A 16,809-nucleotide genomic window follows, 5' to 3' on the forward strand; every position below is an offset into this window, starting at 1 on the left:
TGCAATATACAGGGTGGTCCATTGATATAGACCGGGTCAAATATCTCACGAAATAAGCATCAAACGAAAAAAACTACAAAGAACGAAACTCGTCTAGCTTGAAGGGGGAAACCAGATGGCCCTATGGTTGGCCAATGTGCCACAACATAACACCAAGGACCTTGGGACGTAGAGCGCTGAGATATTAATCGAGGGTAGGTTGTGCTGACTCCGAATTCTTTTATAAATGTTGCTCGTTTATATTTAAGCTTTCGAATTTCCGATTCCAATGAACTCTGATCCTTGCGTCTAGACTCAGAGATTTGCCGATGAAGAAAACCAAACATCAGGCACCGTCTTCATAAAGTGTAGGATTTCACGGCCAGCTTCAGGATTAATGAGAATTTCCCGGCTAAGAAGCCGTGGTCGAACAGTAGAAATTCTTCCTTCTGACGTTTCGCTGACAACTGCGGGCAGCAAACACCGAGATGAGTCAACGGCTGGCTGCTAGGGCGCGGAGGTCCCGTTTATATAGAGCGTGTAGAAGGCGCCACCATTCGTCACTGCTGCCGACAGTGAAACTATCTCTGACGAACGTCATAACTCTCGATCAAAGGTAATCGATTGTCACACCGTTGGTACAAAGTCGACCGCCATATCTCATCTAATTGTAAGCCTTCTTCTTTCCTGTTAAGATTAATGTGGTGTTTATACATCAATATGGCTGCTCTGTACATATGTGCATAATAATACGAAGTGTTAGCTATCACGCACGTTTCATTAAATTTTATTTCATGATCACAGACTTCACAAACATTCTCCGCTACGGCCGACTTCTCGGTGTCCCAGACGGTAGCTCCCTTCGTGTTCGATTAGATGAGTATTAACATTTCTTCTTGTTGTTCCAGTGCAAACGCTTCCATAACTCTTGGGGTTGGAAAAGGGTGTCGTGCATATTTTGTCGATCATAAACATTCTCTAATCTTCTTGATGGGTCTATAGATTGTTTCAAATCGAAAGATGGAAGGAACTATCCCAATACGGTTTGTAATATTGAGGAAGAACTTTCCCACCCGACGGATATTGTATATTTTCTGACACTTTTCTACTGGGATGGAGCGCTCGATCCCTCTCATTATCAGCGTAACCATTTTTCTTAAAAGCCATTCGCAAATGATTTAGTTCCTCCTGCAAACAAATTGGCTCACAGACTGTAATAGCTCTGTCCACCGATGTTTCAGTGACACCTTTCTTCTGCCCGGGTTGAAGGTTCGAATCCTTATGGAGAAAGCGATCGGTACGTGTGTTTTTCCTATATACCTCATGACCTAAAGTCACATCTCCCGTTTAATTACTGAAATATCCAAAAAATTATGCTGTCCATTACTCTTTGTCTCCATAGTAAATTGTATCTTTGAATTAACACTATTTAAATGCACCCCGACACCACTGAGTTCCTCTTCACCGTGATTCCGTGTCACTAAAGTGTCATCCACATACCGATACCACTTCAAACGACTTTTGTTGGCTGACTGCAGCGCCTGCTTTTCAAAAAATTCCATAAAAAGATTAGCAACGGACTTAGAGGGCTCCTTCAATCTGTTCATAGAACGCAATATTAAACTGAAAATAAATATAGGCAATGCCCAAAGAGAGCTACTAGATCAGTGGAAAACACCTTTTATTAACTTGACACGTTCCACATCATTACGAAGTGTCGTATTCATGATCTATGGAACAAGTACTAATGTAATCAATACACAATGACCTGACGTCTTACGGGCACCGGACAACAACAAAGATCACCGAATACAAGAGGCCACTGCTTCCAGTAAGCTCGCACTGTTCGACGCTACAAACCAAAAACACCAAAACCACGTTGGCTGACCACAACCCATAATAATGAGCTACCAGCAACCACACAATTTTGGCGAACACACTTATAGTAACGGAACACCCGCAATAGAACAGACACAAGTTTCAAAGAAGCTATCGAAACAATGTTGGATTATCGCAACTCGCGGTAACAGAACACTCACAATAAAACAGGCCATTCCGTGGCCAGCTATTGGAACATACCGTAGCTGGTCGTCACTCGTAATAACGGAACACTCTATAGCAGACAACGAAAGCTACCCAACGTTGGTGAACACAGTCACAGCAACAGGCCTCCGTGTGACTCCAGAATCAAAGTCCACTACGCACACACTTCCACCGTGTATGAAAACAGGTCGTGTGGCTGCCCAGCAGCCAGAGCTGTCCTCTCCGCAAGCAGGCCCAGCACTTCCCGTCGCCTCGGTGCGCGTCCCGCAACACGCCAGCGCCGGCGTAGACTGGCGCCACTTTTTAGCGCGCTAAGAGCCAACACGGTTATGGAGCTCTAATCAGCTGTTGCAGACCGACAAAGCGGCACACCAGTCATCCACTGTCCAACAGTGTCGCTCTTTACATGATCTCAGGCGTCGCTCAGCACTGAATATGTAACTTATGAGAAGCTGCACAACCATTGTACTCTATTCTTTTTAATTTCCTACACATAGTCATTGTTCTAGCTCTATTGCTGGTACACTTTAGAACTCACTAGGGTTTCCTTGCACTGACATCATGCGACGTTACACAACCATCTTCCACGATGCTCGATTGTCACTGTCCGTCAGTACTAGAGGTGTCCCTGGTCGTGGCATATCTGTGGTTGTACCTTCGCATTTCCACTTGACATCAGATCAACAACAGTCGACAGGGCAGCTTCCGCAGAGTTGAAATGCCCCTGATGACTTTCTTACTCTGGAGACTAACCCATGTTTGAAGCCACTGAGTTGGTTGTTTCAAATGACTCTGAGCACTATGGGACTTAACATCTGAGTTCATCAGTCCCCTAGAACTTAGAACTAGTTAAACCTAACTAACCTATGGACATCGCACACATCCATAACCGAGGCAGGCTTCGAACCTCCAACCGTAGCGGTCGCACGGTTCCAGACTGAACCGCTAGGCCACACCGGCCGGTAAGCCACTGAGCTCTACTGATCTGCCGGCCGAAGTGGCCGTGCGGTTAAAGGCGCGGCAGTCTGGAACCGCAAGACCGCTACGGTCGCAGGTTCGAATCCTGCCTCGGGCATGGATGTTTGTGATGTCCTTAGCTTAGTTAGGTTTAACTAGTTCTAAATTCTAGGGGACTAATGACCTCAACAGTTGAGTCCCATAGTGCTCAGAGCCATTTGAACCATTTCTACTGATCTACGTATTTTACTGTTACTATTCCTGCACTGACATTACAATAATTCCCACCTCCTATTATATTGCCGCGTCCACCTCCCGTGACATATAGTGGTCAGTTCCGCATTGCATAAGGGTTTCCAGAAATTATAATCAGATACTGTATGTTATATGGTTTAAAAGGACGTAACGAAAGTACAGGGTATTTCACAAATCCTATTACAGTTTCTAGGGGTTGCAGAGGAGACAGAGTGGACAAAATTTTGGCAACTCCCCTTCTTCGCAGTACGCTCACAGAAAGGACAATGAGCTCTGGCCCGTGTGCTCTGCAGGAGGCCATGACACGGCAACGTTTCGAATATCAGTCATCGGGTACTCTTCGACATGGCAAAGGACGTCCTCTTCAAAGCGACGAGTGTGGTGAACAACACAGTCAACCCTTCTAGGTGACAATGTACCAGTTTTTTGTAGATGTTGCAGTCAGACGAAAATTGCATGTCATAATTGCAACCAGGACTGACGAGAGGGCCCTCATCTCTGTGCGTGTGTGTGGCGTGAAGTGGAGCCTTTGAAAGCGATTTGTCCTTCAAACTTATTTTATATCCAAACGGAACATTTCCGGACAGGCTTTCCGTATTGAAGCATTGTACTAATCCCATTACAATCCTCGAAGACTGTAATAGGAATCGTGTTTAATTTGCCATCACAATATATGTGTGTCCGAGGTTGCTGACAGAGATTAACGAGCATTCCCTTCCTCAGTGAAGTAGCTGACTGCAAAAGCTGAACTGCAGTGGATGGATTTGACTGCAGGAATGTAGCGGACACTGGAGGAGATAGCGGTGAGCAAGCCGCGAGTACGGGGCTGCAGGTATACAGCACGCGAAGCGCAGGCAGGCGGGCAGGGCAGCCAATTAATCAGCCGCCAACCTGCAGGCCTGTGTGTGTGAAGAGAGGGGAGCAAAACGACCGGTCGACTGCAGCCAGCTCCCCCATACTGGACTACGGGAGATGGAAAGAGTCGTACTTAACTCTTCCAATCACCTCACTCCCCTTCCCTGGCTTATACGTTGTGCACGGTTACTATTGTTGAACTACAGGGGAAAAAAAATACAAATTAGTTACAAAGTACGGCGTGCACACACTTTATTCAATATGTAAGCTTCACTACAGATATTCGGATTTAGGTTACGACATGTTCTATATGTCTGCCATCATTGGCGATGACGCGACGCAGACGAATAGCGAAATTCTGCATGACCCGCTGAAGTGTCGGAACATTGATGCTGTTGATGATCTCCCGAATGGTCGTTTTCAGCTCAGCAATGGTTTTTGGGGTTATTAGTGTACACAGCCCCACAAAAAGGAGTTGCATGTTTTCAGACCCGGAGAATATGCCACTCAATCGAGGCCCATGCAAGTCAGTGGCCTCTGAGTACCCCAAAGCCAGAATGTGGTCCTCAGAGTGCTTCTCCGGGACATCTCTTATAGGGTCGAACTCCGTCTTGCATGAACCACATCTTGTCGAAATTAGGGTCACTCTGGATGATGGGTATGAAATCATATTACAAAACCTTCACGTATCGTGCCATAAAGGAATATCGCACCGATTATTCCATTGCTCGATATCGCAGTCAGCCGTTGAGGGTGAAGAGATTTCTCGTTTGAGGAATGCAGATTCTCAGTGTCCCAAATGCGCCAATTTTGCTTATTGACGAACACGGGCTTCGTCGCTAAACCAAACGATGCATGCGATTACTAATTACAATTATGCCCCTCAGTCAACCGTGCAGTTTGAATGTTCTAACGCAAACCGTTCAGAAGTTACGATGATTTTATTTCATACAATTCAATAATTGTCACCCTGTATGTAGTACATACTACACACCCAAACTGTTAATATCGCAAGTGTGTCAGTAGTTTCTCGGGGCTATGGAACTCGATCTCAATATCGAAATGCGTCCAGAACGTGTTACAACAATACAGTTTCGTTTTCAGAAACTGGTGAAGAGTCGTTCAATTATACAGGGTGATTCAAAATTATGCTCAAATTCCTTACCACTCAAATGGGATGAATGTGCATAAACCAAGCACCAAACGTGAATGATATTCATCTTCAGCATACAATCTTTTCTATTTGACAGACATGATGGCTGAAAAGTAGAAACCACTATGTAAATTACAAATTATGGCAACTCAAATGATACAGTTTCTGAACAGTTCAAAGATAACTGGAATGTCATTCCAAATAGGTACCCCACTCATACAATTATAGTTGGTGGTGACTTCAACCTACCTTCGATATGTTGGCGGAGATACGTGTTTGAAGTAGGTTGTAGGTATTAAATGTCGTCAGAAGTACTACTGAATGCCTTCTCAGAAAACTATTTTGAACAACAAGTTCAGGAGCCCATTCGAAACGTAAATGGTTGATAAAACATGTTTGACCTCTTAGCAACCAGTAATCATGATCAAATATGGGAGCGGTTGGGGTAGCGCAGTGGTTAGCACATTGGACGACCGTTCAATTCCACCCCCACCCCCCCTTCCACCCCCCCCCCCCCCCCTGGTCTGTCCTGATTTAGGTTTTCCGTGATTTCCTTGAATCGCTTAAGGCAAATGATGTCAGGATGGTTTTCGAAAGGGCCCAGCCGCTTTCCTTCTCCATCCTTCCCAATCCGAGCATGTGCACCGTCTCTAATGAGATTCTTGTAGACGGAAATTTAAACATTAATCTCCTCCTCCACCACCAAATAAGGCGTCTCACGACAAACACAGGTATCATTAGTTTATTTTTGGTGGTGTTGGATGTTATGGTATTCAGTCTAGTTACAACACCTAGACTGAATACAATAACATCCAAAACCACCAAAAATAAACGCAGAATACATCTGTTTCAAAAAAATTGATAAAAATTCGCTTGACACCTTCCAAAGAGATAGCCTTCACTCCTTCCAATAAACTGCGGATGGAATTCCATGTCTGAAACCAGCTTTTACCAAGGCATCAGAGCATCCCATTCATAGCAGACAAGACCTCTCTACACAGCAGCAAGCACCATTTTCTCCACTGGCGATAGTGGCAAATCAGTCAGGATCTCTGAACACCAGACAACATAGGGAGACATTCCGCCTATGGTCCATCACCGTACAAAGTCACGTTTGCTGCCCAAGACGTAGCCTAGTAGCAGGCTCCAGGGAGTATAACTTCCCCGCTGTGTAGCGTCATTGGATGACGTTTCCAGATACGGGTTCCTATCCTTGATTTGTTCCTCAAGACACACTCTCCAACCCCACGAAGTCTGTCGCAACCTTTCTGGGACACCTTGTATACTGCAGCTGCCGGCTGTGACGTCACTGGCTCTCATGGGATAGCCATATATGGGCATAAGTGGACTTCGTGTCGATGTGCCTGCAGACTCTTTTAATATTTATTTAGGTGGGGTTTACATTCAAATAAATAGTATCTACGCAATTGAGAGATACATACCAAATAAATTAATTAGTGATGCTACTGATCCCTGTGGTACACGAAACAGACCAGAACGCAAAATACCCAAGATTTGGTGAAGTTTTACAGAAGTTCGAAATTTATAGTGAACATCTATGCGATATGCTTTTAATAGTTTCCACAACGAAACTCTATCTCGAAACCTGACAGAAAAGCCAAAGACATTCTGATCGTATGTAAAGTACACCAGTCGCAAGACTCAATCAATACGTGCAATGCGAGATATCAATTGTGATTTTACTGAAGACAGCGCCACTGAAGTAGTGTTATTAAACACGGTTTTCCGAGACTCCTTCACATAAGAAGTAAGTATTCCAGAATACGAATCAACAACAATTGAAAAAAATGAATAACTTAGAAGTAGATATCCTTCGTGTGGTGAAGCAGCTTAAAACACTTAAGAAAGACAAGGCTTCCGGCCGAAATTATACGCCCGTCAGATTCATTTCAGACTGTGCTGATACAATAGCTCCTTATTTAGCAACCATATACAACTCCTCGCTCGTAGAAATATACGCACCCACAGACTGGAAAGTTGCACAAGTCATACCAATACCCAAGAAAGGAAATAGGAGTAACCTGATGAATTATAGACCCATATCACTAACGTCGATTTGCAGTTTCATTTTGTAACATATTCTTTGGTCGAACATTTACCCGCCAGGTTAGCTGGGAGCGCTAATACGATGCTTCCTGGACTCAGGTAGGGGCGCCGGCCTTAGATCGAATCCGACCATCGGATTAACGACGAGGGCCGGTGTGCTAGCAAGCCTGGATGTGGTTGTTAGGCAGTTTTCCACATCCCATTTGGTGAATACCGGGCTAGTTCTCACGTCCCGCATCAGATACGCGACTCGCAGACATTTGCCACACTTTCACACTATTTCATGATTTACACTAGGCTCAGACAGCTGGCGTACACTGCTTCTGTTCCGGGGGGTATGGGATGGTGGCAGGAAGAGCATCCAGTCACCTCTTCAAATTAACCTTGCCAACCATGCTGACCCTGCGAAAACTGCAGGACATAGGGGTCAGCAAATGAAGAAGAAGAAGATTTTGCTCGAACATTATTAATCACCTCGAAGAAAACGATTTACTTACAAACAAAATGGTTCAAATGGCTCTGACCACTATGGGACTTAACTAATGAGGTCATAAGTCCCCCAGAACTTAGAACTACTTAAACCTAAATAACCTAACGACATCACACACATCCATGCCCGAGACAGGATTCGAACCTGCGACCCTAGAGGTCGCGCGGTTCCAAACTGTAGCGCCCAGAACCGCTCGGCCACGCCGGCCGGCGATTTAGTTACAGATAGCCAACACGAATTCAGAAAATATCGTTCTTGGTGAAACACAACTATTTCTCTACAGTCATGAAGTGATAAGTGCCATCGGCATGGGTCGTCAAATTGATTCATTGTTCATGTCGATGTTGACGGGCGCAGGTGATCCGTAAAGCTTTGTGTCGTACAGTCGTCAAGGGTTCATGAGTTGGCCTTCGGCTCCGAAAGCCCATACCGATGATGTTTCGTGGAATGTTTCGCACGCTGACACTCTACTATGGACCAGCCTTGAAATCTGCACCAATTTGCGGAAGGGTTGCACTTCTGTCGCGTTGAACGATTCTCTTGTCGTTGTTGGTCCCGTTCTTGCAGGATCTTTTTCCGAACGCAGCGATGTTGGAGATTTTATGTTTTATCGAATCCCTGATATTCACTGTACACTCGTGAATGGTCGTAAAAAAAAATCCCCACTTCATCGCTACCTCGGAGATACTGTGTCCAATCTATCGTTCGCTGCGTGTAACACCACGTTCAGACTCACTTAAATCTTGATAATCTACCTTTGTATCAGCAGTAACCGATCTAACAACTGCGCCAGACACTTGTTTTCTTATATAGGTGTTGCCGACCACAGCGCCGTTTTCTGCCTGTTTACCTACCTCCGTATTTGAATACATATTCCTATACCAGTTTCTTTGGCGCTTCAGTGAGACACACAAATATACGAAAACTCGACCAGCAGATCGAAACAAAACTGAAGAAAGATGAAAATTAACAGAGGACACAGGAAGCACAAAACTCCACAAACAATATAGATGCTAGATTACACACAAATGCACAGAACAGGACTACCTATAACATGGCAAACAACAAGAAATGGTACAGTCCAATACAAAAACATAAATCAACACACAGAATTGCAGATGCATCGAAGAAACAATAATTACATGTAGCATACGCAAGAAGCAACACATCCAGTCACATTTATAAACATCAGTAAAAAATGGCTCTAAGCACTATGGGACATAACATCTGAGGTCATCAGTCCCCTAGACTTAGAACTACTTAAACCTAACTAACCTAAGGACATCAAATACATCCATGTTCGAGGCAGGATTCTAACCTGCGACCGTAGCAGCAGCACGGTTCATAAACATCAATACAGAAACCATAAAAATGCCAAGGTGCTTATACATAGCGGTTAAAATTTCAAGACTGCAAATCAGTGCGTCTGAGGATGACAGATAGAAATTTCAAAACTGGTTGTAAAGATCATATAAACAGCTGGAAATATGAAAACAGCCTATCTTTGCTGAACGCCTAGAAAAGCATAGACATGAACCACCTTACACAGAACGTCAGATAAAGGTTTTTTGGATGGACAATCGCAACAGAAGACTCGTAACACTATAGGAAAATTTTCACCCACAAAGAGCCCTTGCAGTGAAGAAGATAGTAATAAACAACAGTTCACTAATGACGTTAGCCACAAAAATAATAACAAACAGAGGTGTAAAACACAACCAGACTAAATAATAACACAGATTCACCGTCACCAAACAAAAGAATATTAAACTACAAACTGCACAACACAGACAATAGAATGTATACATGGAGCGACAGATGGAAACACTACATACAGTAAACGTACCAGATCAAAAGGCAGTTAATACTGGACGTGGTGTGTCAAGAGAAAATGTGTTCGTAAAATACCAAAAATCAGGCATCCACTGTACAGAGAGCAGCTATGTGGAGTACCAGGATAGCGCATATGCACTAATAAGATTACAAAGCGTAAGGAGCAATAAAAAAGTAGATTAATGCCATGAAACTAGTGCATTAAAAAGTTGTTTCTCGCGTAACGACAAGAGAATAAAAAAAAACTACAATGTAGTAAGAAATCCATATACAAAAACTAAAGTGTATTACAGGCCACTTAATATGTTTCACAAATAATATGAAGAAAAACTCATATGGCACAATATAAACAACCTTTCATTTCGTTGCACTGGACAGACCGTATCTCAAAGAACTTAGAAACAATTAAGGAACGAAGGAAAAGGGAAACAAATGATGAAATTCGTTTAAATACATCTTTCATCGTCAGAAACACTCGTATATCTCTAATTGGGGAGGTAACATAGTTTAGAATCATGCTGTATATTGCTACTGCTATGCGGTTATGTCTTTATCTCAATATCTCAAAATTTAAAGTAAATTATTGATTTCTAGTTTTGTTTCCTCCCATTCGCAAAAGGCTACAGAGAATTATGAACCTTCTATTTTACTAAACCAGAATTTCATAGTAACAGCGAGTCTAGCGACCCTGGAAAGTACGACTTATACACAAATATGGTTCGTTTTTGACTGTCCCAATGTGTGGTACGTATACCCTACCCAAAGAGTATTGGTAAGTCATTTATGTAACAAAGAAGTTTCAGAGTTAACTCTGTTTTTACATTTAATTCTCTTCACGCGCGCAATCCGTCGCTACGGATACTACGGTTATTTATCACCACATAATTTTCTTTTCAGGGGAGGAAGTCATACTATAACACTCCCCGTCTGCTAAATACTGTACCATAACCTCAATGCCAGAAGCAGGTTGTAACATAAAACAATTTTGTAAAAGTAACTATGGCACAAAGCAACAGAGCAGTGTTACCCTCTGAGAGGAATTTTGTTAAGTTGACCGTATTGTTCCTAATGGAAGTGGCTTATCGGAAATGAAAGTCAGAATTACGTTAATATTGGAATAGTGACAAACAAAATTTTGCCTAGCAATACTGTTTATAGAATAAGGGAAACGGTCGCCAGCCTAATTAGGCAAGAGAAAGATTAACATTCTCGTTTATGAAAGTAGGTATAAGTAACTATAATGGACAACACAACAGACACAACCTAGACTTAGCAAGACGCGAGTGCAATGAACTCTAACACACATATGTTTTAAGATTGAAGCTAACAGTTAGAGCAGCAGGAACTATTTTCAAAATTATAGCAGGTACAGAAAAACACTATCACTTTCAGGGTTTACACAAACTGAGTGGTCTTTATACTGTTAATATGCACACAAGAGAGACAAACACTTGGCGTACATGAGAATGTAACGTTTCACAACTGCAGCTTTCTCACTTTTACTACAACGAAACACAATGTTGACAAAATTGCAAGGAATTGACTCTCCTTTTTAGAATTTACTACAGACAACAACGTGATCATTTACTTTATAAGACTCAGCCTAAAGTTTGAAGTTGGTAACAGCACTTTAAATAACAGTTTCAATAGGAAAATTATTATTGGACAAATAACATTTGCTTTAACTCACTCTGTTACCACATTAGCTTTAACTATCTTTCAAATAAGTTCAAGAGGCATTATTTAACAAAGCTCTAGGCTTCAACGTACTTTGAGTAAGGACACTCGGTAATCACTTTACTTCAAACGGAGAGGACCCTGAGAGGTGTTATGATGAGGAGTAAAATCAAGGTAGGTAAATAAATTCCGATATGAATTACCTTATATTTCAGCACACTAACACATCCATTAGGCTGATCCTTTACTGTACATCAATATAGTATTACGTTACAGTGATTGCGCAATGTGGTGGCAACTGCATGTTGGTAGGTGGAATTACAGGTAGAATTGCCGGACTTTATCGTATCTTCATGGCGATGATTCATACAAATTCCAGAATAGATCCAGCTATTTATCCACCCATCCGAGGCATTGGAAAGAAGCAGTAAAAGCCTCTCTCTGAATCAGCATGATATGCACCTTTACATTGACAGTGCACAGACTGGTAGCTCCTTTCCGACTGGTGGCTCGTCTCCGACTGACTATCAGTTCCACCTTTTCCACCTAGGCCAACCACAATTTGCGCGCGCTACGCATTTCCGTTCCAGAGGGGAACCACTACACCATTTACATACAAACTAACTAAGAACCCTAAGTGAGGATCAGCAATTTACATAACAGCAAACAAATACATTAAATAAAACAGAACATTTTCACATATTGACACTTCTACAAAAATTATTCACACAAAATTACAATCATATACAGTAAGTTTTGTTCCCTCCAAATGGGACAAAGAATTTAAATTACAGATACATTACTTTGCATAGAATCAAATCACGACATCAAAGGTTTGACAAAGAAAAGAATACACAATTTTATGCTATCGATTTGAACACATTCACAGGCGATCAACAATGTAACATTAAATAAAGCAAAATGAATCCATACAGCATAAGAGCTGTGGTGTTACAATACGTGTACCGAGTTCGGCTGAAATTCGTACAGCTGTGCTTTTCAGAAAAAAAAGAATACAGTATCGTATTCAGGATAAATTATCAGTACGCAGTTGAATGAAAATAGTATTGTACGTCAAAGAATCTGAAACTTCTTCGAAACAGTCGGCAGCCGATTAGAGCATACGAGTTTTAATTTAGCAACTGCAGGGGTGATTAATTTCGTAAATTGAAAATAAAACGATTTCTACAATAACAGAGTTTACTTAAGACGATAGTCACCGCTATTCCATGCAAGGAGTAAAACAGCTAATATCTATAGCGAAAAACGAATCTGAATTGAAATACTGAAATTAACGATAGACTACAGTAATCTGTCGTTCCTGAGCACCTGTTAATAATATAGAGAGAAGCGACCGTAAATGGACAGCTGGAAGTGGAGTAACACGTCACCTGACCAGCCTTGGAGTGTTTCATTGCGAGTGGAAGGCCATTCCAGATAGACAGTTGTCCAAATTCATCGCACGTAAACACTTCGAAACAGTCTTATCCGTGTCCTATTGACACGAGGAATATAGCACCTCATGAGGTTTTCGAAGTACCTGTAATTAGATAACGACACGTGAAAATCATTACCCCAGCTAACATTCTTCTACGCTTGGTACGTCCAGTAGCGATATCTCTGAACCGTTCTTGATCTCTGTCACTCGTGTAACACAGTTAGCAAGCTAACTTATGTTGGGGTGCTGATGTGGTGTATACTTCTCGCAATGAGGTATCTGCAAAGTTTCGGCTCTTATTAGGGAATGCGCAGATCGGAAGTGTTACGTGATATGTTGGATAGTGCTCATCTGTTCTTTATTTCAGTTCAAGGAAGCCGACAGTGACCACACTATAGGCCCTTTCAGTCAAGGCAATTCATGATGGAGGTTACAGCTTTCTGCGAAACGATCCTGGACTCGGTGAAAACGGTGACTGGACGACTTTTGAGACGTAGTGCTCCATGAGTCTGTTTTGGGTATAACGTAAAGATAAAGGGCCATGTATCTCTTTTGGCTATAATAAAGATTACGGGCCGTGTGTTATCTGGAACTAAATTAGTACGACATGGATAAAACTCCGTAGTGATTGCACGCGATGTGTGTACGTCAAACGTCGAGCTTATTCATCACTCGGTAACTACGCGATCGAGTCCAGAGGACTACACGATGCCGACAAGCTGAAGTGTTATCCTCTGTCATATGGCGTCATTTGGATGACGGAGCAGCATCTGGTCAGCGCACCATTCAGCCTCCCATTGTCAGCCTTCCACACGTTGCAGCCGCTAGTTTCATTCAAGCATCTAATCAACTAGTTTCGTAAGGCATAATGCACAGTCATTCTAAATAAAAATCCGTAGCATCACCAGGAAATGAACCCAGGTCCTCTGCATGGTATGCTGATCGCTCACGTACGGAGGGTGGGCGTTTCAAGTATCACTAAATGTTATCAAACATTTTAGAATTTAATAAAACGCAAACACTCACCTTTAGACACTATTTTTCGTGAAATCGTCGGAAACGGTGGCTATAATGATAATGACTTACGAAGAAACCTTTTGGTTTCTAATATTGACCTCAAGTGTGCTTAACTTAACATCCAACTTTATTTTTGCTGGCCCTGTCCCTGGCAGGTAATCACAATTCGGCACTTGCTCCGTTTAATAATTCGATAAAAACAATAAATTAGCTAGTGCCTAGTTCAGTCTCTCAAAATAGCGATTCGAAATCAGCCATTCATCTATTGTACGTTCAACTTGAATTACATCGCAATAAAACATGTACAAAAATGTTTTCTTAAACACGAGGGCCTTTATTTACAGAAGTTCGCTTTCTTCACACCTTGTCGTACTCCGAGCACGTTTTATCCAATTCGCTGCCAACAGCAGACTCTAATGATCAATTTCATGCCAATGTCGTAGTAAATCTTAACTGCACGCAAAAAATAAATCAGTAACTGCTACTGGTGTTGGGGAATGCTTGCGTATCCTGCAACAAACTGTGGGTCGAAATAGCAGGCGTTTTATTGGAACGTAGCTTGGCGCGGTCAATATCGATACACTTACACACTCTCAAGGGAACTGCGTGACCTCAGCCGCCATTAACCACGTAGAAATGTGCTTAGAATATAAATCATTCATTCTAGAAACACTGGTTTAAGCCATTCGCTGGCAAAACTGCACGTCCTACCACGAGAGATAAGAAAATGATCAGATAAAAAGTTAGGTAACACAAAAAAAAATGAAGTATTAGTATAATACGGCCAAAAGCCCACTTATTTGAAAGTCATCAGATACTGATTTATTCTTTTCTAATGATCTGATAGTGTTGCACAGCTATTCTACTTCCAAAGTGCAAGTGAGGGATTTCAATGAGATTGTCAAAGCAAAGTGCAACGTAACGAAATGCACATCTTACTAACTCAACTTCTTCATAGTCAGATGTCACTTCTGCATTGAAACAGTTTAGGATCAAATGCCACACAAATTACATTTTCTGAATGTGATATTGGTATGTCAATGCCATAACCTGCCTTTTGCAAAGCATTTCGTAGCGTTAGTCAGATGCGAAGTTCTACATGTATGTAGCGTTGCACAGCAGATCCAATTATCACGTATGCACATAAATTCGTAAAATTGTTACTTAGCGCAGGTGGCATAGAATCAGATCCGGCAGATATAGTGTGTTACAGTCAGTATATGGAGAACATAAGGAGAGCCAGTGTTGCAGAACGCAGGGCGCCGCTCTTAACACATTATGGCACCGCGCCGAGCCGTAATCAAAGAGTGCAAACGGCACAGTATGACACCACCGAATACATCTTTCTATGAGCCCTGTTATACGAATCCATTTCTTGTAACATCCGTCTTCAGCAGCTCCAAAGTGTCCTAGCACTAACGGAAAGTATGGAGGCAAGGGGAACTTACAACAATTGAGACACTATGTTGAGGAGAAGTCGGATGACACATCTGGATAATGAGGACAAATGACTGCATAAAAAAGGCAGCTGCGATGACTTTATGTCCAGCTTAAATACAGAAGCGTCACTCTCAATGGCCGCTCACCCCTGATCCAACGGAATGACATTCTCGCTGGTTACAGGATAAGTTGGTTGGCGAACTGTGATGTGCTGGCTACTGCCTGAGTAAAGACTTAGCCTCAGAGACATCGGCCATCCGGTTGTTGTGTGACGTCGAGCTGAAAGCTATCAGTGGTATTTTGTCACGAATCTGGATCATCCCCTGACGAAGGTCACACCAGGTGATGGCCAACTACCGCTTTAAACCTACTGGGCGAGGCACCTGTGTATCGCCTCCCTGCTGTATGTTGTGCTGCTGAGTTGTGTTCTTTAGAAGACCCACCGTTTATGAGATGTTGTTGACACATGCCTAAGCGCACATCTGTCGTCGAGAGTGCTGGGGCCGACCACACGATCTGCTGGTGACCCGCTGTAGGTTTCATTCTGCAGACTCCAGAATAGGCTATCTGCACAACATTGCTGTTGGGTGCTGACCCGTGCAACGCCAGGGTGCTGCGTCTGCATTCTTTGTTGCACTCGAGTGTGCGATTCAGTCCGCCTTCAACCACTCTGGAGAAGACAATCCATACCGTAAAATCACAAGCAATAAATACAGGCGTGCGGCAGCTACTCTCACCAGCTCTCGAGCTCGGCCAACAACACATGCAGCGCCACCACCTCACCTGCTCGGCCTCTACCCCGCTAAAAACCTTGACCCCAGGGGTGAACGCTACAACTAACGGCCAGAAGCGGGACTCACGTTAATGCAGCTGCAAATGGCATCAGGAGTGGGTGATCACAGCTACGGCCAGTTTCTGACATAGCCATCATCGCCAAACAGCTTTGCTCATCATGCAATCAACGTTTCATATAATGCACAGCAGTGAAAGGGAAGCATTTTGTTTACTTGTTAACTGGAGGTTATCTTTGTGTAATTTACTGGACAAGGTGAAAGTCAGAGACATTCATTTTAATTTGTGTCTAACTCTTTTACAGCTGTTTGAACCTCCTGACCTGTCTGTTTTTAAGGGTAAGTCGTATTTAACTCCTACCAGGTGTACTTTTAGCAATCTTTTTTGGGCACTGGAGGTTACTTCTGTGTAATTTACTGGACAAGCTGAAAGTCAGAGACATTCATTTTAATTTGTGTCTAACTCTTTTACAGCTGCTTGAACCTCCTGACCTGTCTATTTTTAAGGGTAAGTCGTATTTAACTCCTACCAGGTGTACTTTTAGCAATCTTTTTTGGGCACAAGTTGCCATGCGCAAAGACTGTGCCAGCCTTATGTTTCGGTTGTAGACGTTGGTTTCTTTTGGCACGAGATTGTACTGAACGTAGATGGGCTGCGATGTGCTGTGAGAACCAGAGTAACTTGTTACGTATTGTTTGCTCTATAATGTGACATAGTGTTCATTTCCTTTTGTTCTGAATCTACATCTACATCTACGTGATTACTGTGCTATCCACAATAAAGTGCCTGGCAGAGGGTTCAATGAACCACCTT

This window comes from Schistocerca americana, chromosome 4, assembly GCF_021461395.2.
Source record: "Schistocerca americana isolate TAMUIC-IGC-003095 chromosome 4, iqSchAmer2.1, whole genome shotgun sequence".
Lineage (NCBI taxonomy): Eukaryota > Metazoa > Arthropoda > Insecta > Orthoptera > Acrididae > Schistocerca > Schistocerca americana.